The following is a 22,500-nucleotide window of genomic DNA, read 5'->3' on the forward strand; positions in this document are numbered from 1 at the left end:
GCTATTATTTACTTCATACATCTTTTATACATAATTATCGGAAATGAGTAATTTGTTATTGTGACGTGTTTTGTTATGAATTGATACATGTGTGTTTGAGAATTATACCAATTTCTACCCCAATATTATAAAGATTACATATTCGTACGCATACTGCGGAAATGTCGCACTCCCTTCCTCGCCTTTGTTTATGTCATCTTGTGTGCCCCGCCGTGAAATTGCAGGAAAATTGCATAAAGCGCCACAATACCAAACTCACACATTCTTTTATTTATGAAATATTTTTTAAAATGCATACGAGACATTTAACTGTCATTAATTTAACGACAGATATATGTATTCGTTTTTGTGAAGTAATCATCTGCGCGCGCCACTGTTTCACGTTTTTTGTCAATCAAACATACTCAACCATCTTTAACAAACAAACCAGTTCATCAAAATGAGCTAACTGTGATAGAGACGCGGCCTGTTTATGCATTAATAACAACCTCCGTAGCTATACCTCTTTAAATACAAAAGCACTCATGTTCCATTTATTACAATAAGGAATCAGATATCAAAGAACACCGAGAATAATCAGTCATGGTTCGCGGCACAGTTGGTATAGCCTTGGAATGAACGTAATATCGATCCGTAACCATAGTAACATTTGTATCAGCTCACATCTATCATGTACACCGGATTAATCGAGTACCGAGCAATGGGTTTAATGGCTGACAGACTGGGTTCTGTCTTGTCATTCGGACCCGGCGGGGCAGAGGCATGAATTATTAATACGGATAACAAGACAATTACTATTCCGCATCGGCGTCACACGTATGTCCTAAATGCGACCAGTTATGACATCAGTGCATTCCTATATAATAGAAATCGTCGGGTTTTAAATACTTGGGGAAATACCTAAACACCGCGGCTTCGTGGGGCCACGTAATCTGTGGGTCAAGTTATTTATATCATGTAAATTGAAAATATTCATCATGATGGAAATTCATTATATTTCATGATGGCGTGATCCTGTCTGTAGCCATCGTGTATCAGTAATAACCGACGTGAATTGATCACGTAATTGAGTGTAATTGTGGTTCTCAATAAATAACTGGAAGCACTTGGAAGATGATGGATATTACAAAATTATTTATGTCTCATTATTTATAGATATGAAATATTCTCCCAGTAGATATTAACCAATTTCAGGTTGATGATGACTATCACATCCTGCGGCGTTTATTATTAGTTTGTTACTTTTATTATTATTATTTTCTGTATTACAAAGCATTACGTTTTCTATATCAAATGGTTGTATACGGAAATTTGCTAACTTGAATTGTATTATGTCAAATGTATTTGGTATATATCCAGCTATTCTCCAGTCAGTGCGTGTTGAGTTCCATTCCAATTACGTGATAATCATTATCATCGCATCACAGCAGTCGACCAATCCCACAAACTGCCTATAAAGACCCCCACTAACCGTATTTCAAATATAATGTCGTATGTAAAAAATACGTGATATTTAATATTACAGCAATGATAATTCATGGCAGTACAAAAAAACTGAATCGATAACAAGCTTCGTGAGGGCAACGCACTGTGAGAGTAGAATGACTGTTTGCTTATTCAGAAGAGGGCGTCAAAGGAATATCTACACCGTGCTATGTTAACTTGCCGTGTTAGCAAAAGCGGGATGTCGTTCTCATCGGATGAAAACAAAACAAAGCCATGTTGGAATGACTTGTAAATTTCCCTAAAGAAACAGACATCTGAACATCTGTGAAGCAGAATAAGGCAAAGTCGAGTTTCTACATCCGTGTTTATATTGCCATTTAATGTCGGAGCATATGGAGACCACGTGGTGACAGGTCCGAGTGGAGGGCTTGCGGAGGGTTCGCAGTCCACAGACACAACCTTTGTTAGGGGTAAAATTAAACTGAACAAAAAACAATGGTCCCTTGTCCACACTCAACCATGTGTCGATTGTGATTGAAATCTCGGAGGAGGTCTTTTGTGCAGCGAAGCGGATAACTTAATTGCCGGTCATTGTACAAGCAGTAATGATAGTAATTAGCTTTTATTGTCCGCATTCGACATAATTGCGTTATTTCAGTAATTGTAATAATATCTGTGCACCTACAGTATCTACAACGAACAACCATGTGGTACCAGATATGAGTTTGTGCTGTACAAATTAATTTGCTGTTGGTAATTATAATTCTTCCATGTTCATGAACCATGTGTGGGTGATGATACTAGCCTTTCCCGTTATGAATTTCAAGGAATTTCGGTAAACATTAATTATTACTTTGTTTAAGACTTAAAATATCCTGTGTCGTAGTTGTAATCCAAGATTACTTTGTCTGGAACGAAACCTCCTTAATCGACATTTGTCTTTAGAACGTCGCTTTATAAAATCAGTAATCATACTTAAACTCCATTCAAGTTCAACTTCTACTTCTCTAGAAATGTGACTCATAACATATGTTATACTTGGTTCTTAGTAAAGTACAGATTCTAGTACTTTTGTTGGGTTGAGTCCCATCCGGGTTTCGAACCCACACCCTCAGAGTCAGGCACCTAATCGCCAGCACACAAAGTCAGCCGCCTAACCATGTTACTGAATTTCCGGGCAAATCTTTGTCTAATTTCATTAAAAACGCCTTGAACTTACAAAGGTCCTATAACTGCTGTGAACTATAGTTGAAACTCAACTCACAACTGCGTTAAACTGTAACATTTATGTACGTGGACCTAAGACCTTTTGACTGAATACAATGGTAGATTGATTGCCGGCAAAAAAACTATACACCCATGTTAGATTGTTGTCACGAGTGAAACAAATAAGAGATAGTGCGTGAGTTAAGTTTTACGCCGCTTTTAGAAATATTACATCAATACCACGGCAGGGGACACCAGAAATGGGCTGCACACAGTGTACCTATGTGGGGAATCGAACCCGCGAACGGGCGAACACTTTCACAACTAGGCTACCCCATCGCCCGGCCCAAAGCAAATAAGAAACGGCTATTAAATGGTGATGTATTCGATGTGAGTATCATAATGTTTTGGACCTTAGGTTGGCAGTGATGGACGACCGTAACGTTTTGTACATTTTGGGTCAAATTCAATTTCAAGTGCACTCGTTCTTTAGCCCGGCTGATTGCACGGCTGTGTCTGTCTACCTCAGTGTCAGATAGTCAATGGTACGGACGTATGCTCTCTGTACGGTTTTAACATTATTAATTAGCGTCTTGAGGGATATTGGTTCTTCGCGTGGCGTATCATCCCGTACACGCCATCGATTGATAAACGAGCAATTTTCATTAAAGATAATGTAATTATCGCCAATCCCTTTCAGAATCTGAGTGTAAACTGACCGGCGCACATAGTGCTCTAAAGTAAAATTCAGTTAAAATGTCCAGTGACCAGTGCGCTTTGCACATAATTGCTCCATAAGGATGCACTTGTGAGATAAATGAAAGAATTTGTTTTATAACATATCAGTCCATTTACGTCGATTTTTGTAAATATGTTTGAAATATGACAATGGGGATCTCATGGAACCTTGTTCCATGTTGGAAATTGAACCCGGTCCTTCAACATGACGAGCTTTCACATAAACCACTGGGCCACACCACCGCCCCTTTAAACAGTAGAATATGAACAGTGTTACCCAGTCTTGACCCAGTCAAATACACGGACTGTATCTAAGAACAATGTATAATATGTATTATTTTGTCATATGTTAATATTTTTCATATTATATCAATGATATAACATAAATACTACTTAAATACCAAGATTAAAGACACCCGTCTCCAACAAGACTATCCTCTTACTAAGCAAGTGCTAACATATTTGTATATACCTCGCCTCACCTACATTCTGCCTGATTGCCCGAGGTTAAACAATCATCACCTGCGCTATTGGGGATGTCAGCAACAGCCTTTGTACATCCGAAGGTGTGTTGGACAACGTCCAATCTACAGGTGCACCTCCAGGAATGGCAAATCCTGCACTGTGGAAACGGACCATCCGGTCTCGGAGGATCTGCCCACAAGCCGAGAGGCTACTTATTTCTGTTTGCGTGTGGTAGATCTGACCAGGAGAAGCTTTACAGTTTCTGGAAACATGACCGTTTTTCATGTGTCCCGAGAAATAAATGGCCGCAAAGGGAGGATGGTGTTTTTGCACCACTTTGCTGTTATATCGAGTTCGCTTGTCTGATTTGAAGTACATACGCCTGCGTGTACGTCTTTGTAGATGCACGCCAATGCTATCAATGTATTTGTCGGTCAATGCTATCAATTTAGTTGCTTGCCAATGCTATCAATGAATTTGTCGGCCAATGCTATCAATTTAGTGGCTGGCCAATGCCAACAATGTATTTGTCGGCCAATGCTATCAATGTAGTTACAAGCCAACACTTCCAATGTTGTAGTCTGTCTCACAATCCTTGAACCACATTATTTCCCCTACTGCCTAGCCGTCCCTGCAGTGTTAAAACCCTCAACAAATCAAGTCTAGATTTCCTCAGGCTCCGAATCTCTGGTCTCCCTGGGGCCCCTTTTCAATTTAAATGGGCTTGTTTGTTACTGTCAAAATTATATATATTCAGAGACTAAGCATTAGTCTACCAATGTTGTTGCAGACCAATTCTGTCAATTTAGATGCTAGACAATGCAATCGAAGCAGTCGAAAGCCAATGTTATCAATCTCGGTGCTATCAGGTTAGTGGCAGGCGATGCTATCAATGTAGTTGCAGTTGAATGCCATCATTGTAGTTTCAGGGCAATACTATCCATGCATTTGCGATCCAATGCTATCGATTTATTTTTCGAGCCAATGCTATCAATGTGTTTGCAGGCCAATGCTATGTAGTTGTGGGCCGTTGCTATCAATTTAGTTGCAGGCAAATGCTATCAATGTAGTTGCAGTTCAATGCCATCATTGTATTCTGTATATTTTCAGGGCAATACTATCAATGTGTTTGCTGGCCAATGCTATCGATGTATTTGCAAGCGAATGCTATCAATGTGTTTGCAGGCCAGTGCTATGAAGCTGACAGTCCAATGCTAACAATGCATTTGCAAGCCAATGCTATCAATGTGTTTGCAGGCCAGTGCTATGAAGTTAACGGTCCAATGCTATCGATGTATTTGCAAGCGAATGCTATCAATGTGTTTGCAGGCCAGTGCTATGAAGCTGACAGTCCAATGCTAACAATGCATTTGCAAGCGAATGCTATCAATGTGTTTGCAGGCCAGTGCTATGAAGCTGACAGTCCAATGCTAACAATGCATTTGCAAGCCAATGCGATCAATGTGTTTGCAGGCCAGTGCTATGAAGTTGACAGTCCAATGCTATCGATGTATTTGCAAGCGAATATTATCAATGTGTTTGCAGGCCAGTGCTATGAAGCTGACAGTCCAATGCTATCGATGTATTTGCAAGCGAATGCTATCAATGTGTTTGCAGGCCAGTGCTATGAAGCTGACAGTCCAATGCTAACAATGCATTTGCAAGCCAATGCTATCTCTGTATTTGTAGGCCAATACTACAAATTTAATTGCAGGTCAATGTTATCAATGTATTTGTAGGCCAATGCTATCAATGTGTTTGCAAGCCAATGCTATCAATGCTGTTGTCCTGCTATGCTATCAACTCCACACAACATGACTCAGAGTATTGTGTTGTTCACTGTGTTCACATAGGCTGCCTGTCTCCTACCGCGACCGATCAGATTGCTGCAAGACGCCATGACGATATTCGAAGGGTTTCTCTTATCAAAATATGTTAAACGAGAAGCCCCGTGTCTGCCTGCAGCTCGAGTCTGTCTAACATAATGTTATTATTTCGCATTCAACAGTATTCCGTCTTTGGTAGAGACGCGATTGTTGTTAGGCATGGAATGTATATTGGAATTGATCATAACGTAGTCTAACATCTTGTCTCAGAAATGAAAAATATTTTACAGAAATAAATAGTTTCTAAATTAACTTAATAATATCATACAAGGAGCCAAGGTGGTTTCACTATTTTCAGAAACTGCAATGCTCTAGACATTCCAACTGCTATAGACATGCATGGGCTGTAGTGGATATACATGTAGTTGTTTCCGAGTCTGCAGAGTGGACTTATCGTAACGCAAGTTTCGCGAACGTTTAGGAGCGGAAATGTACGATTGTTCGGCAGACCTCTTGGTTCGACTTGGCCTAAATGATTTATATATCAATCAAGGAAGATATTCATCTATTATAAAATCACAAAGGTTCTGTCCATTTTGTAATACTGTAGAGAATGAATTACACTTTCTATTTCTTTGTCCTGCATATAATGATTTAAGGCAACTGTATTTTCCACAATGGCTACAATCAAACATTAATGCTACAAAACTGTATTCAATACTTTCATGTAAAGCATCCCTGTTACAGTATAAGGTAGCTCTATTTATTTATAACGTGCTTATATTGAGAAGAGATTCAATGTAACGTGTGTGTCGCATGTTGTATATGCTGTACATATCATACATATTTATTTTGTATATGGGCCTCTGGCCTTCATGCAATAAACTGATTGATTGATTGATTGACTCACGACATCGGACGCTCTATGTGAATTATATGTTCCTTCAAGTGCAGGTAACATTGTCCTGCGTGTTGAGTCTTGTTTTAAAGTATCTTTTATTCTGTTACACTAAAATAAAAAACTAATCATCCACTTAATGTCATTGATGTTATCGTTACACTTATATTTGCCCCATTTCGACGCCCACTTAAGTCAGTGAGTGAGTGAGTGAGATAGTTTTACGCTGCACTCAGTAATATTCCAGCTATATGGCGGCGGTCTGTAAATAATCGAGTCTGGACTAGACAATCCAGTGATCAACAGCATGAGCATCGATCTGCGGAATTGGGAACCGATGACATGTGTCAACCACGTCAGCGAGACTGACCATCCGATCCCGTTAGTCGCCTCTTACGACAAGCATGGGTTACTGAAGATTAATATTCTAACCCGGACCTTCACTGGTACAGTGATGCATGGATGCATTGGTGAAATTACTATGAATATATATTTGCTTTTGGGTTTATACATTTTATATTAACTTGCATATTGTAGCTTTAATGAAGAGCTTTCAACAAGTGATATCTCGACTCAAGGACAAAATACTGTGAATATTTGCACAGTAAGCAAAAGTACTTTACCGCAAGAAGTTGGAATTAAGTTCCTTTTAAAAATCCGGAAAGCAATGCATGTGCTTCACGAAGCTAAATATACCATTCTTATTCTGGAGCCGAGTGCGATACCGTCAAACACTCCACCTGACGCACATGTATGTGCATTGCGTTCCAAGTTCAAGGTCACCTCGCCCTACCGTGCTTCCACGATGTGACGGCCGTTGCCTAATGATTACATAAGGGGCTCTGTTGCCTTCCCTTGTGCCTGGATTTCTGGAATCGCTGCGAGAATGTCAGCAAATGGCATAACACGTATGTGAGTAATAGAAAAAACAGAGATTTGCTGAGTCGGGGGTATAGATGTACCGAGGCCTTTGTTAACACGTCGATGACATCAGCGTTTTAAATTAACCGGCAGATTGGACCAGAGAGAGTGGGAAGGTCAACAAAGAAATTTGAACTTTTCATGTCGCGCCATGAACTCGCTACACAGTGGGTTCTGTGTTTTCTATAACCGTTTATTCCTGACTGTATGTATTGTGGAATGATTGACATATCTCAAATATACAATTACGTTGTACGTGATTTTACTGGCGTTTTACGTGTACGTTTTATGAAATGATAAAGCATGTTGCCATTATCAAGTCATGATTCTTATTGCATTTTCCATGGCGTGAAGTCTCACGTTGGATGACGAGATTCTTACACGTACGCGTGTTATTACGCACGATAAGTACTGATTCATTTAAAAGACAATCAACACTTTTCCAGATTACGTACGACGTAGGAAAATAAACATGTTACTTCTTATCGCAATTATCAGGAAAAGATCATCACGCGTTTGTAAACCCAGCTACTATAGCAGCGTTTAGTAGGTTTAATGACAGTTATACCACACCGTGTCAGCGTTATGGGTGAGGGAACGTAGTTGTGAGGCAGGTCGTTGATGTTTACAACGTAGATGAAGTTGATGGTGATGACACGCCAACACACCTGGCATGGATTTGTCCCAGATACCTTTGCATGTTTTTTGCAATATTTCGTTATGACGTTTTTACCATGGCAACATGCAGATGTCTTGAACAGCGCCTTGTGCAATACACACGCTGCATGTAAACTACTCTGTTAAAGGCGTACGATTAAGTTGGATGTTTGTTGTTGTTTTACGCCGCACTCAGCAACATTCCAACCATATGGCGGCGGTCTGTAAATAATCGAGTCTGGACCAGACAATCCAGTGATCAACAACATGATCATCGATCTACGCAATTGGGATACGATGACGTGTCATACAAGTCAGCGAGCCTGACCACCCGATCCCATTAGTCGCCTCTTACGACAAGCATATAGATAGACTAACGCTTAGTCTCTGAATATCTATAATTTTGATAACAAACAAACAATTCCTATTAAATTAAAAATGAATCCCAGTGAGAAGGGAGATTCATAACCTGAGGGTATCTAGACTTGATTCCTTGAAGACTTTGTCATTGCAGTCAGGTCTAGGCAGAATGGAAAATAATGCGGTTCAGGAACCGTGAGACAGACTAACGTATACAATGCACTTGTATAATGCTGAAAAACTAGCATCCCAATCAGCGATGATCTTGGATTCACCAACCCCAACTCCACCCAACTCCATCCAAACATGGGTGGTACCATCTTTCTTAATCAAGGGTACAGCCTACTAAACATGGATGCAACCAACCATAACAAGTGTTGTTTTAACGGGTCTGCGTTTTGGGAGGATGGCATCCAACCCCATCCAAATCCACCCCACCCAGCAACACTAGTATACGAGTAAATACACAAATTATCAAATCATCCCTACATGATTGCTCACACAAAAAAGCAGTTGCATAATCCCTGTGTAAAGAAATATGCACGGATGGGGAAATATGCATCCTCTAACCTGTACCAGCAACAGTTGCAGCTCAAAGCGCGCACCAGGAGCCGACTTACATAAACATGCACACTATGAAGCCAATGCTGCAGTTTTGGAGATATGGAGGCAAGTTACTTGGTGTGCTATGCGAGAGATAAGATATGATTATGACATAATGAAGGCTATATACCGCTGACTCAGAGCTGATACACGTGAGGCCATGACCTCGCTACACAGATGCTGCCGAACTTTGTTCTCCAGACAATTCCTGTAATGTTCATATTTCAGCGATATTATCATAACCAGGAACGGTGTATGATGTATATTACTGTGGCATTATTTCGTCAGTGCTGAGTGTTTACATAGCTGCGGATTATGTACTAAATGATACACTATCGATTTCAAGAGAGCTGAAGCATCACCATAGGGAAGACAACAGCAGCTTCTGAAGCTGAGTAACTGTACTTATGCACCTTATTTGATACCAACATCTTAATACGTGTCATGAACTTGGAAACAATGTTCTTACGTGGGTTGCGCGCGTTTCTGAACCTGTCGTCCTGCCACAACATTTCGCTGTACCGAATAACGTCCCTTCGGCAAAGCAGGATCCTATCGTTCAAAACTTTTCATGGCCTATCAAATTATAATTATTGGGAAGGTAAATATATATATTTTGTTTATCTTCCAGGATTAAATTTAACATAAGAAGGATAGATAAACGGCCAAAAAAGATTACATAATCCCTCCCTAATTTACAGGATCTCCACAAGGTGGAGAGACTGCTAAGTTATGAAATCCTTACATTGGGTGACGTTTTGTGATATACTCAGTGCAGTGTATCAGTACCAGGGTGTATCAATGTGGCAAAACTAAGTATATCTGTAGCGAAAGAACAAGCATACAACGTACTTCGAGTTCCTTTCAGCTGTCGCTCGACAAACTGAGTTGCGATGCATGTAACATTGTGTTCTAGGCTGTTCTGTTTCTGAGTTTTAGTGTCGTATAATAGTCACAACCATCTGTTTGAAACGCAAGCCGGTGATACTGAAGATGTTTTACTGTTTTATATAATCGAACTGTATGACGGTCGATTTTTACTTTTACTTCAGCCACTCACATTTCTGTTCCTCGCCTACAGATGTCGGGGATAAATCACGTCAAACGCTGATGGCCACATCCGGTCACGTCTGTCGTTTAGTGAACACCTGGTGTCACCATTGATATACAGTGATCAATTCATAAATTTATCACCTCTATTTTGCCTTTTACGACAAAGTCAAACTGTTTCTTCGGAAAAGCGAAAGTTGGTATTTCAAACTTCAACGTTTTATGTTTACTTTAGACCCGTGAAGGTCCGGGTTAGAATATTGGCCTTCAGTAACCCATGCTTGTCGTAAGAGGCGACTAACGGGATCGGGTGGTCAGGCTTGTTGACTTGGTTGCTACATGTCATCGGTTCCCAATTGCGCAGATCGATGCTCATGCTGTCGATCACTGGATTGTCTGGTCCAGACCGCCGTCATATAGCTGGAATATTGCTGAGTGCGGCGTAAAACTAAACTCACTCACTATATTTACTTTACATTGATACCTTCATGTCAACAGGATCGCAGCCGGAATCATATCAGATTAAGTTGATAATATTTTACCAAAGTGTCGTAAAATGTACTTATGTATGTATAGATCGACATCGCTGGGCGTGGCGAATGGGAATCAATGCCTGTCAGCTAAACAATCAACAAAGTTATGGTATTGAGCTTGCCTATTCAAAGAACCACTGATGCATGTGATGTATTTTCAATAATGTAAATAAGTTTCCTTTCACATGTTCAGAACAGATTGTAACATCTTTCTCCATTATCGTCACTGTCAATCTACATAGAAAGTACTTTCCACATTGACGTTCCATTGTTCTGGGCGCAGTTCCTGGTTTTGTGTTAGGTGCCGGCTGTAAGAAAGGTAATAAGACGGCGACAGATGCACGTGCATGTAGCATCTGTTGCGGTCGTGCAGTGCACAGACTTGATTGCATGAAACCAGGATTGATGTAGGATATTAGTATGTCTCAGTGTTTGGTTTCCCTCATACATAACATAATTTATATTCACACAATATACAATAAAACCACAATAGAGTCGAGAACAGCTTCAGCATAAAGCTGGGGTATTCTTGGGTAGCCAAATCATTTTAGACTTAAAATAGGTTCATTTCGAGATAGATTCTCAAGGATATGGGAGAAAGATTGTTGGTTTCCTCATACATGAAAGTGTTTCCCAAATGATCCGTTCGAAAAATCCTTTTAGAGTAAACGCGATCGTAATTCAATCTGCCTCTGTCTGTATGCAAGCATGTGTATATTTTACAACATATTTTACAACAATTTCAGCATATAGTTGAGGTAATCCAAATTGCCAAATCATTCTTTGAGATAGTTTCATTTCTTATTTATTTTCTAGGATCTGAGAGACAGATTGTATGTTTACACACAACGATAGAATTGTTTCCAATTCGACAAATCCATTTACACGTTAACGCCATCGTACCTCTGATACTTCGACATGTGTTCACGAAAGTCGATTAGCTATGATAGCTTTGAGAAAAGGCGTTCTGCTACCTCTCCCGGTCGTACGATCAAGTGGTCCATTAAATAAACTCGTGTCTGTCCGTTTGTTGATTGGGTTGATCCTGGGTTGATTGGGTTGATCGAGGTTTGATTGGGTTTATCGTGGGTTTATCGTGGGTTGATCGGTTGATCGGGTTGATTGGGTTGATCGTGGGTTAATTGGGTTGATCGGGTTGATCGTGGGTTGATTGCGTTGATCGTGGGTTGATTGGGTTGATCGTGGATTGATCGGGTTGATCGTGGGTTAAATGGGTTGATCGTGCAACGACTTTGCAAGTTGCTGCATTGCCTTATTTACAGGCCGCTGTCATTTAACTGGAATAATGTTGATTGCGGTGTTAAATTACATATATAACTTCTTGTTATATTTAAAAGCCATTAGCACAAAAGATGACTCCACCACAGAAAAAATAATCATAATTCAAACATATAAAAATTAATATAAAGCTCTCCATTTAGAAAACCCCTAAAGATAATGTGCTGGGCCATTAAAGTAATTATTGAATTAAAATATTTGTTAACACGTCTTTCTCTATATGTTTGGTATTATTTATATGATTTAATTTTAGGCTCAAATCCTGAAAAAAATCACAATAAACAGCAAGACCCTCTCACAGACCAGGCAAACCGTTCAAAACACTTTGGCGTATTTTCTGAAATATTCACAAATGCCAGTTTGTGCTTTAAAGTGTGGATTCTAAAAGCGACCAAATTACCTACGATTCCAGTGTCATGCCGGGGAATTATTCCCGGGTGGTAGGCATTGGAAAGCACTTTGGCTGCTCTTTGTATAAATACTGGAAATTGTCTCCACATTTCCAAGAGTAGATTCACACCGCGTTCTTAACTTTCACAAAAACACAACATGTCTGGGTTAGTTCTCGCCCCACAGTCAGACCACGTGACGAGGAACCCGTCCCCGAGAGTTTGCGCAGCATAACACGCATCTCTGTCTTGATAAATGAAATATGAAAATTGTTCAGACACATTTCCTGTGAAAATATATGGATGGTTCGTGTGTATTTTGGTAGCCTCGACACAAAGAGGACGTGCTCTTTAACGTAGCATTGGTGGACTCGTGGTAGCTTTCAAACGTGGGAACTTTACTCTGAAGACATTAACAGTTTCGATCACCCAGTTATGGACAAGATGTGAAACACAGATTCAGTAGCCTCCTCATATTTACTAGAAAATGGTAGTTCAAATACATAAAAACACACACAAAAACAAGCACGATTATGTTTAGGTAAGTCAGAAGCTCATTTCTACAAGGCTGGGATGCCTTGGTCATGTGACTGGATCAGATTTTGATGCAGCAGCGCCCCGCACGACCCACCTCCCCAACAAAATTGTTTTATCCTCCCGCCACCTTCAAAGTCCCTAATCGATATTCAAAACAATCGTATATGCAGATAAAACTGTCATTTCCCCACTCCACAATCAACATCAATATACAAATATTTTCTAATACGTACGTCTGTTTTACAAAAGAATCAAAGAGTTGATGAAGCCCCTCAATTACGTCACATGAACGTCAAAGTCACGTGACCCAGATGGTTCCCTGGATGGCGACCACGTGCAACTGTGGACCACATGCCTGACCTTTGACTCTCCGTGATGTCGGTAAACTTTAAATGCCTATATATATCCAAGATCTGTTTGTATTTAAGAAACTCTGGCCAGCGACATTGCTTGTGCAATTTCACATTAAATCAGTGACGTCACACGTTTCTTCCTCTCTCGGTCGGATCACTAATCGGAAGTGTTTGCATGTGGACTTCCTCTACTCACTGTAACCTCTATGTAAGGTGCTAGTGACACAGTTTGAAAGGCGGAAGCAAAACTGATTTAGTGAAGTCTATAAAAGTTCTGTCGCCTATAACAGTGTGAGAACAGTGTGTACCACAGAGGAAGGAAATCTGAAAAAAATCAGTCATGAAATAGTTGAAGACTAAGTGGTTACAATGAACTGCAACTTTTAATAATATGAATATATGTATTATTATGATGATGAATTATTCAAAACCTATGCCTATCGTTTGTGACCCTGTTCTACATGCAAACAACTTACATGTATTACTGTAGATGAATTAAATATACTTTACTGTCACGATCTGTGATGCTCATGGTAAAGGCATATGTAGTTTGTCTCACAGTCCCTGCACCGCACTATTTTCCCTTCCTCTCAACTCTGCAATGCTAAAGCCCTAAATGAAGCAAGTCCAGATCCCCCCAGGTTCTGAATCCCCAATCTGACTGGGATTCCTTTTCAATTGAAAGGAATTAAGTTTTCCTATCAACTTACATATATTCAGAGACTAAGGGTTAGTCCGAGAAATCTGATGCATTAGATCAATATGGTTGTAAGTATTGTTATATTAGGATCTATCGAACAGGAATTATACATACTATAACAGGAGTAAAATGGATGCTTATGCAACTTATGGACCTGAATTGTCTGTTACACATCTGAAGCTGCTGAATCTTCAAAGATAATCTTAAATGCAAAAGCGGAAGGTTTTCAATGTCATGCAACCCGTGAAGGTCCGGGTCAGAATGAGCCTTCAGTAACCCATGCTTGTCGTAAGAGGCGACTAACGGGATCGGGTGGTCAGGCTCGTTTACTTAGCTGACATATGTCATCGGTTCCCAATTGCGCAGATCGATGCTCATGCTGTTGATCACTGGATTATTTACAGACCGCCGCCATATAGCTGGAATATTGCTGAGGGCGGCGTTAAACTAAACTCACTCACTAATGTCACACAGCGCCGTGAACGATTCGGTAATATATATACATGTATTCTCTTTTTTTAAAGTGTTACAACAGGTAAAGTGACACATTTATTTATTATTGTTATGGTTATAATTTTTCAATTTTTTAATTTAATTATTGTTTTATTCATATGTATGTGTGTGTGTGTGTGTGTGTGTGTGTGTGTGTGTGTGTGTGTGTGTGTGTCTTAGAGTCTTACATTCGTTTTGATGCTAAAAGACTTCCCAGCCCACCAAAAGAAAACAATTACCAAAGAACCATAAAAATACATACCTAAACAACCAAAACCAGTTTCACACTTGAAAAGACAAAATAACATGACAAGAAAGGCTGGAGTGCACAGTAACCTTGCTACACTCCTTCTTGCTGGAAGCTACCTGTGGCGCTATTTGTTTCACGTCAATGTATAACATAGATCCCCAATAGTGACGTGGTTATTATGCGCAGCCCATTACACGATTAACTCCAAGTGCCCCTGTCTCCACGGTGCTCTATACATGTATGTATACAATCGAGAACGGTTTCCATAACTATTTTATTAGTATCCATTATTCATCGGCTATTGACAAATTATGTTTTCCCATAAATATATTTCTACCATGAAGGCGACTTATCGAGAAGTTCCCGATATCTCTGATGAATGTCACTGACAAGTGTAATCATCACCAAGATTAGCAGGGCATCGCTGTCCACGATCGCTTTAACAGCACTGGAACAAGCAATTCCTCTTGTAGTTATCTATTATCTCTCGTCATCCTCATCCTCATCCCGATAACGAACTACAATTACCATGCATTTAATCTTATTTGTCGTTGTCACGGCTCTAATATCTCCCATCACGATCTTCTCTTGACCCCATCGTGCAAGGTCAAACTGCAAACCCCTTTCCCTCGCTCAACCGTTCCTAATTTGTCAGTCCAATTTGGATGGGTTTAATCACCAGAGACGATGAATTTTCATCAGTCCTCGACCAGCTTGACCCTTACCTCCACTGACATGTGGCAAGCAGGAGTACAAGAAGATTCAACTCTTGCCCACTGCTTTTAAACAGGCCTTATCTGCAGCCGATTCATCAACGTCGCATACTCACATAAAACATTAAGCGCCTGAGCAAACTGGAATTGTATTCTTGTGTGATTTCTAAATGCCTAAAAGCTGGAATATTGCTGAGTGCGGCGTTAAACAACAAACGAACCAATCTGAAAGCCTTAAAGTTTTGTTCTGTATTTAAGTCAACGCTTGTTTTCAGTCGAAAGGAACAAGGAGATACGTTTTCAAAAACATGAGGTATTCAGATTTGCCACCTAATATAAATTTACATGGGTCGGATATATTTGTTTCAGGGTCTGTGAGACTGACCACGGTTCAGACCCAACGACCTTGCACGGGGTAGGATAGGGATAAACGTCATCAGCTATTTTTAAAATGGTTATTTTGCCAATAGGTGGTGGCTCTGTTGCGAACATACGGCATTAAATCTGTAGTACGGCAATGACTTTGTACAGGAACATAGCTGTAGCTTTAGTTGTCTTTTTTGGAAATATATCACACAGTGCATTTTGATGGCTCTTCATTACAGAGCCTGTACAGACATTGTAGAATTATTGTCATCAACACCCAACACGAAATTTATGGAAAACACACAATACAATTTTATTAAGGTGTGTCAAAAGTACATTTGAAAGAATCATAATCAAGTTGATAACCATTTGTGAAATCGGCCTTCGCTGATTCACTAATGTTTAATGCTGATCCCTAATGCTGGTATGTAATACTTTAAATAGTTTGTAAACTTAGTATACAAGTGACTGATACAGTGTTCAGTTTTAACCCCTTCAGCTCATTATTAAGTCACTGTCTTGAGATTAATAATGACTGTGTGTCAGTGCTAGAAGCGGTTAAAGGGCACACTGACTCGTGTGTCTGTACATTAGTATCTGTCAGAGGTGTGCACTGCATTGTCCACTCGTTCATCAGTTAAGCGTTACTGCTAGATGAGAGTACAGATCATGCTTGTATTTGTGTATCTCGTATATGTGAAACTGCTGGAGATCGTTACCGAATTACCGCACACATCTTTGCACGTGCATCCTTTACATGAGTAACTGCAAGAAACGGTTACCGAATACACCTAGACTCGTACAACTCCTACGTGTGTACCTACTGGAGATCGTTACCGACTACACCGAGATTCGTGTATCTCATGTATGTGTAACTGCTACAACCGATTACCGAATACACGTGCATTTGTTACACGTGTAACCGATTTAAACATGCGGCAAATACAATACTAAATGATTGACACAAGAGTGAATTGTTTACTCTGAATAACTTTCCAACGAAAGCGACAAATACAACACTAAATGATTGACACAAGAGTGAATTGTTTACTGTAAATAACCTTCCAGCGAAAGCGGCAAATACAATACTAAATGATTGACACAAGAGTGAATTGTTTACTGTAAATAACTTTCCAACGAAAGCGACAAATACAACACTAAATGATTGACACAAGAGTGAATTGTTTACTGTACATAACTTTCCAAATTTAATTACATCAAAGGAACAAATGGAGACGCGCATAATGAATGACAAGGTTCAGGACGTTGCTGATTACATTAGACCTCCCCTACGGCCATGTCTAACTGTTCTGTTTATCTTTAATATGTAACCCAGCCTGGCAGGTTGACTGCCACTAGTATGGGTCGTGGCAGATCAGATGAATAATTCATCGTCATGCCATTGAAAATTAGATAATGTGAAGGAGAGAGTGGCAAAACACTGGGCTATCGGTTTACTGAACATCACCTCCAAGTATAGTGTACAAGACAATGTATAATTACTATTTACTGTGTTTGAGGACTTCCTTCACCATCGGTTTGATATAATGTAGGCATAATAAAGATGTACATGTCATTGCAAATTAGGGACATGAAAAATTCATATGCGAACGATATAATATAGGCAAGCTCAAATTAATGCAACAAATGACCAGCATTGTGAGTGAGTTGCGTGTGTTGAAGTGAGTGAGTGAGATTTTACGACACATTTAGCAATATTCTAGCCATACCACGGCGGAGAACATCTATGCACGTGCATCTTTTACATGTGTAACTGCAAGAAGCGGTTACCGAATGCACCTAGACTCGTGCATCTCTTACATTAGTAACTGCTGGAGATCGTTACCAAATACACCAAGATTCGTGCATCAACCCCCACCCCGATCCTAAGTGTGTTAAAAATAAGGTTAATGAAAATAGTGACACTACGAATTTGGCATCTCACATTAACACAATCTATCAGAAATAATTATTAAGGTTGCGTATTAATGTAAGCATTGAAATAGTTGTTCATAAAACGAACTGATGCAACATCAAAATCTAAACTTATCCTACATATTTATTGATATACGTCTCCTTCAACCCAACTCAGAAACGGCTGCATCGTAGCATATTCCGAAAAACATTTATACAAAACTAAAACCCACACTCAAACATGATACCACAAAACAACAGGAAGATCGTCTTATGCACAGTGAATACAGGCGTCGCAATCTTAGCCCTTTCTGAGGAACGCTGCTCATCAAATCTGAATAATATGATAATTATTCCATTGTGTCCTTGTTAGGAGAAAGCGCAATGGGCACGCGATGTTTTCTAGGCACGCGCGAAACATATAAAACGAACGCTTATTCTTTTACGAGTAATTAAACGAAATGGACCCCTTGTTCACTTCAGGGGTGGGTATTGAGCATCTGACTCAACTCTGGTGATTCTTCCCAGTGATAGTTAACGGTCACTTGTCTGATTGGTCACTACGCCAATTAGCAGCAGGCGCGTTGTATTAGACAGGCTACTTGCAAACTTCTGATACAGGGATGGTAGTCCAGTAACGAATTGTCAGGCCGGTCATCCTGACTCTAGTTAAAGTCAACTTTGCAGTCATACACATATTTAACATATTTGCGCATTTGGAAATCCTTCTTTAGAAATCACAGTCGTTTGCAAGAGCAACAAGTCTCAGTAATGGTTTGATTGGCATTCCAGAAGTAGGTGTATACAAAGAGAATGTACAAGTTTATGGATAACAACTTCTGGTCTATAGCATGAAGCAGCATTTGGAACTAGATTCAAAAACCGCTATCACGCGTGACTACAACCAAGTAAAAATATGTATGTATGCATCCTGTGTTGTGATAAAAGTGAATAAAATATCTACCTTAGGTTATAGATAAATAGCACACAGATAAGTGTATGAAGCCAGATATACAATGAAAACAACGATAACGTTAACTGGCCCTTATCACAACATGTGGTGTAAATACCAGGCCTCTCGTGGCTAGGTTGTGGTCAGTCCAGCTCGATAACGATGTCCGAATCTGCATGGACACATCGCAATACAATAACATAAAAGGTTGTATCGTTTCTTTTTAAGAAATCTCTATATCATGCAATACTTTTTTATATCTTGACTGGTGAAAGAATAACATAAATAATGAATTGGATTTCTGATATTGCATTATTTCATTATTACACAAATACACGTATATAGTCTCACTACAGTTTTGTAAACTGCTGTGATCATTTATTTCAAAATTGTTATCTATATATAAAATCTTCCGCATGCATTTATGAAACACTATGTTGAATAATAGGAATATCTGAATATTAATACAAATATTAAATAGCATTGTTTGCAAACATTCAACATGTGTTAACTATTCAACTTGTTACAATGCACTGGAGGTAATATAGTATATTTGCCTTAGATAATGGAACTTTAGACATTGCATATGTCTGACATTTCATCCCCAAAACCGAACATATACTGTAGACCTCTACATTTTGAAAACAGAATTTTAATCAAACCACTTGTACACTATTAAGAAGATCAGGAAAATATGTACTACAGTTCAAATGCTTTGAAAGAGCGCATCGTGATATGCAATACTCTAGTTTCAATTTCGTTATCGTCATTAGCAGAATTGTGATATAGCATAAGCAACAGTTGGGAGCGAATACTTAAATTGATAATATTGGACAACATATTCTTTCAAGAAAATTATTTTCAAGTTTTCAAAACTACAATTTTATGATGTTTATGATATAATACTGTTTATTATTTGTCCAGAGTTAAATTAATGAACTACGTTTTTCCTTTGAAAATATGTAAATGTTATATATAATAAGTAAGATAAATAGTTTCCATCAAAACGAAACATTAAAACAATGAATAATACATCGGACTCGTAGCGGGGTGATCTGAAGAGGGTTCTTTTGCAGAATCCCCCCAGTGAGTCTATCTAGTAACACTCTAAGCAATGTATAAATGAATACAAACATTCTTGGCAGCAATCAGAGTACACCCAAATGTATTCCATGCCTGGCCACAAGGCATGGCGTGGGACAAAAAATCTATATGTCCGTCAGTTTTCAGACCTTACACGGATACGAAAAGCACCCTAGAAAATCTAGATAAAACGCATGCATCTTTGATAAACATCTTTGCTTACCTCCCGCAAGCATGATGATGACTTAGAAGAGCCTCAGAACTTGCAGACGATGATCCTCCGACCGGACTTTGGAAGCTGCGATTGTCGTCTGCTGCTGGAAGAAAGGGCGGGAAATTATAATGATGTCTTCTCTCCGGATGAAAGTTTCAAACTTTTGTCTTCGCTGTACAATGACTAGCAGCAGTCACAGGACGGTCCAATCTAGGACGAGCGACGACCATGCACTGCCGTCTGATCGGAATGGTTAAGCAAGTTAGATACTATTTAGGATTAATCTCTAGGGAAATGAACGGCCATAAATGAGCGAGTGTTCCGCAGTTGCAAATATTACTTGACTGTGACTGATCAAATGGCCACTTCTTCGCAGAGATTGGAATATTGATTTGCTGTTGCGGGAGCCCGAGCACGTGCAATGACGTCACATAGTAGCCATGAGGGTGGCAGGATTAAGCTGGACACCAACGCCAAAGAGCCAGTGCTGTCTGACATTTAAAGTCTAAAAGCTTTTCCCGAAATTGGACTTCCTAGCATAGCCAGTGTAGAATGAACCACCATGTTCCATAAGTCAGCATTATTTTAAGGAATTCATGTGTGCACAATGTGATATATGAACAGCGCCTTTGACTAATAATTCTACAAACTTGTTTCATTTTAAAATTTCAACGAATCATTGGTGATAACCTATTTTTAAATATGAGAAACAATTTTCGTTAATGTTGTTTATCATTTTGAATTAAGTTGTATTTATAATAACAACATGTTTTTTTAAGATGCGTAACAAGAGAGGGATCGATGCGTTTTAACTTACGATCTCATGACGCCGTCAATTGTCATTAATTTCTACTCATCCACGGAAGAATAAGATTGATTCGAACTTGACGAGAAATACATACATATCTAAAATCTTAATGAATAAACGAGTGGTTGTCAAAACTGTATTGCTCAATTTTAACACGCATACATCAGATGCGAAAGGTCTAAAAACAGGACAAAAAATCCTGCATGTTTAGCGAAACAACAGGCATATTTCATTTCATCTCATTGCCTTTCAAATTGCGTTTGATTGGTCCAATTTGATTCTCGTTTCGATAACTTAGCCTTTTATTGCGTGCCTTCGTAGCATTAAGAACGCAGCAGTGGAACCAAACTATCCATAAATGCCTTCAAACATCCGGCTGCTTTTTGTCATTTTGCTTTTCAAGGCTTTGTAAGAATCTTCTGGGAATCAGCCAATGATTGGTGCAGCAAGTGTCTCTGTTTGCAAATGGTCGGTCGTAGTTTTCCTTCATCGGTTTCCAACGAGTGCCGCAGAATAATCCGACCTGATTTGATTGTCGTAATTTGACGATAGCCAGCGCCTAATTCGACTGTTGTCCAAATACATTTGCTTAATTTGTATTATCGAGGATGTCAATTGACATTCCAGATAGGACTATTAGGTTTTCTTTGATTTGGGCGTTTTTTAAAGGTTGGGTTCGGCGTCTGGTATTTGTTTGCCTGCAAAATCTAATATTATATTTTCATTTCATTTCCAATGGATACTAAGATGATGTGTTGCTTGCTGTGCTGAAAAAATATGTGTCATCAAGAACAAGTGAAAATTATACTTATGTGTATTCTATCTCAAATTCACTTTTATTTCAATTACGCAACGCCATTTTTTTGTCATTATACAAACAACAGTAACAGATATCCTCTCATTTCTCGACAGGTGGCCTAAATTGATCTGGTTATCTAATCTACCACATGTGGAAATGTGTTTCTTAATTTTTTCTTTCTATGTTTTCATTTTTTGTCTGCATAATTACACGTCTATAAAATTTATTTGAGTGAACTTTGGTAGATACACACTTTTCATTTTATCCTTTCAGTAAATTCAGTTGTTGGAGCAGGTTAAATCCAGATCTGATTTTTTAAAGCCAATCTAAGATTAAGCTCATATAAGAGAACAGTTAACCTATATGCAATGCTATCACAGTAACGTAGTGTTAAAGTTGCGAGTAGCATTCTTTAACTCCGACTTCGTAGCATTGTTATAATGGCTCTATTAATTTTGCAGAACAGGTTATTGTGGGAAATACTTTGGTCAGCTTTGTCCCAACGACATGTATGAGGGCATGTTTAATATATGCGATGACTACTTCAATGTGTGAGTGAGATGGGTTCTACGCACAGTAATCCATAGATATCGGGGCCGGTGGCATCATTCTACGGCTTCCAATATTGCACCCATATGGGGGAATGAACCCGGGGTCTGGTCGTGATGGGTAGAAGCTTTACCCTCTTGGCTATAACCATATCCCCGATGGCTTTATCCATATGAAGTAAATGGATGTAATAATATAATAAAGCGGCAGATGTAGCTTCTAGATTCAGTAACACGAGTGTTAGTAAGAATAAGGTAAACTAACGGGCAACAGAATATATATACATAGATAAAAATTAGATGTAACAAAAACATTATACACGTTGTCAAAATTATACTACTAGTAGGTAGTTGTCTGTGAACCAGTTGAAACTGACACT

At 39.2% G+C, this 22,500-nt stretch overlaps 1 protein-coding gene across 1 annotated transcript in view; it reads right to left on the reverse strand.

Annotated features, from left to right (window-relative positions):
- The window catches only part of LOC124277099 (matrix metalloproteinase-2-like), a 77,023-nt gene extending 56,950 nt beyond the window's left edge, over nt 1-20,073 (reverse strand). The window contains exon 1 of the mRNA XM_046712755.1: nt 19,975-20,073. The gene's annotated coding sequence lies outside the window, so the exon portion shown is untranslated. The remainder of the gene's footprint in view (nt 1-19,974) is intronic.
- Nucleotides 20,074-22,500: the final 2,427 nt, after the last annotated feature.

This window comes from Haliotis rubra, unplaced genomic scaffold (assembly GCF_003918875.1).
Source record: "Haliotis rubra isolate DU_JTF1 unplaced genomic scaffold, ASM391887v1 Scf218, whole genome shotgun sequence".
NCBI lineage: Eukaryota > Metazoa > Mollusca > Gastropoda > Lepetellida > Haliotidae > Haliotis > Haliotis rubra.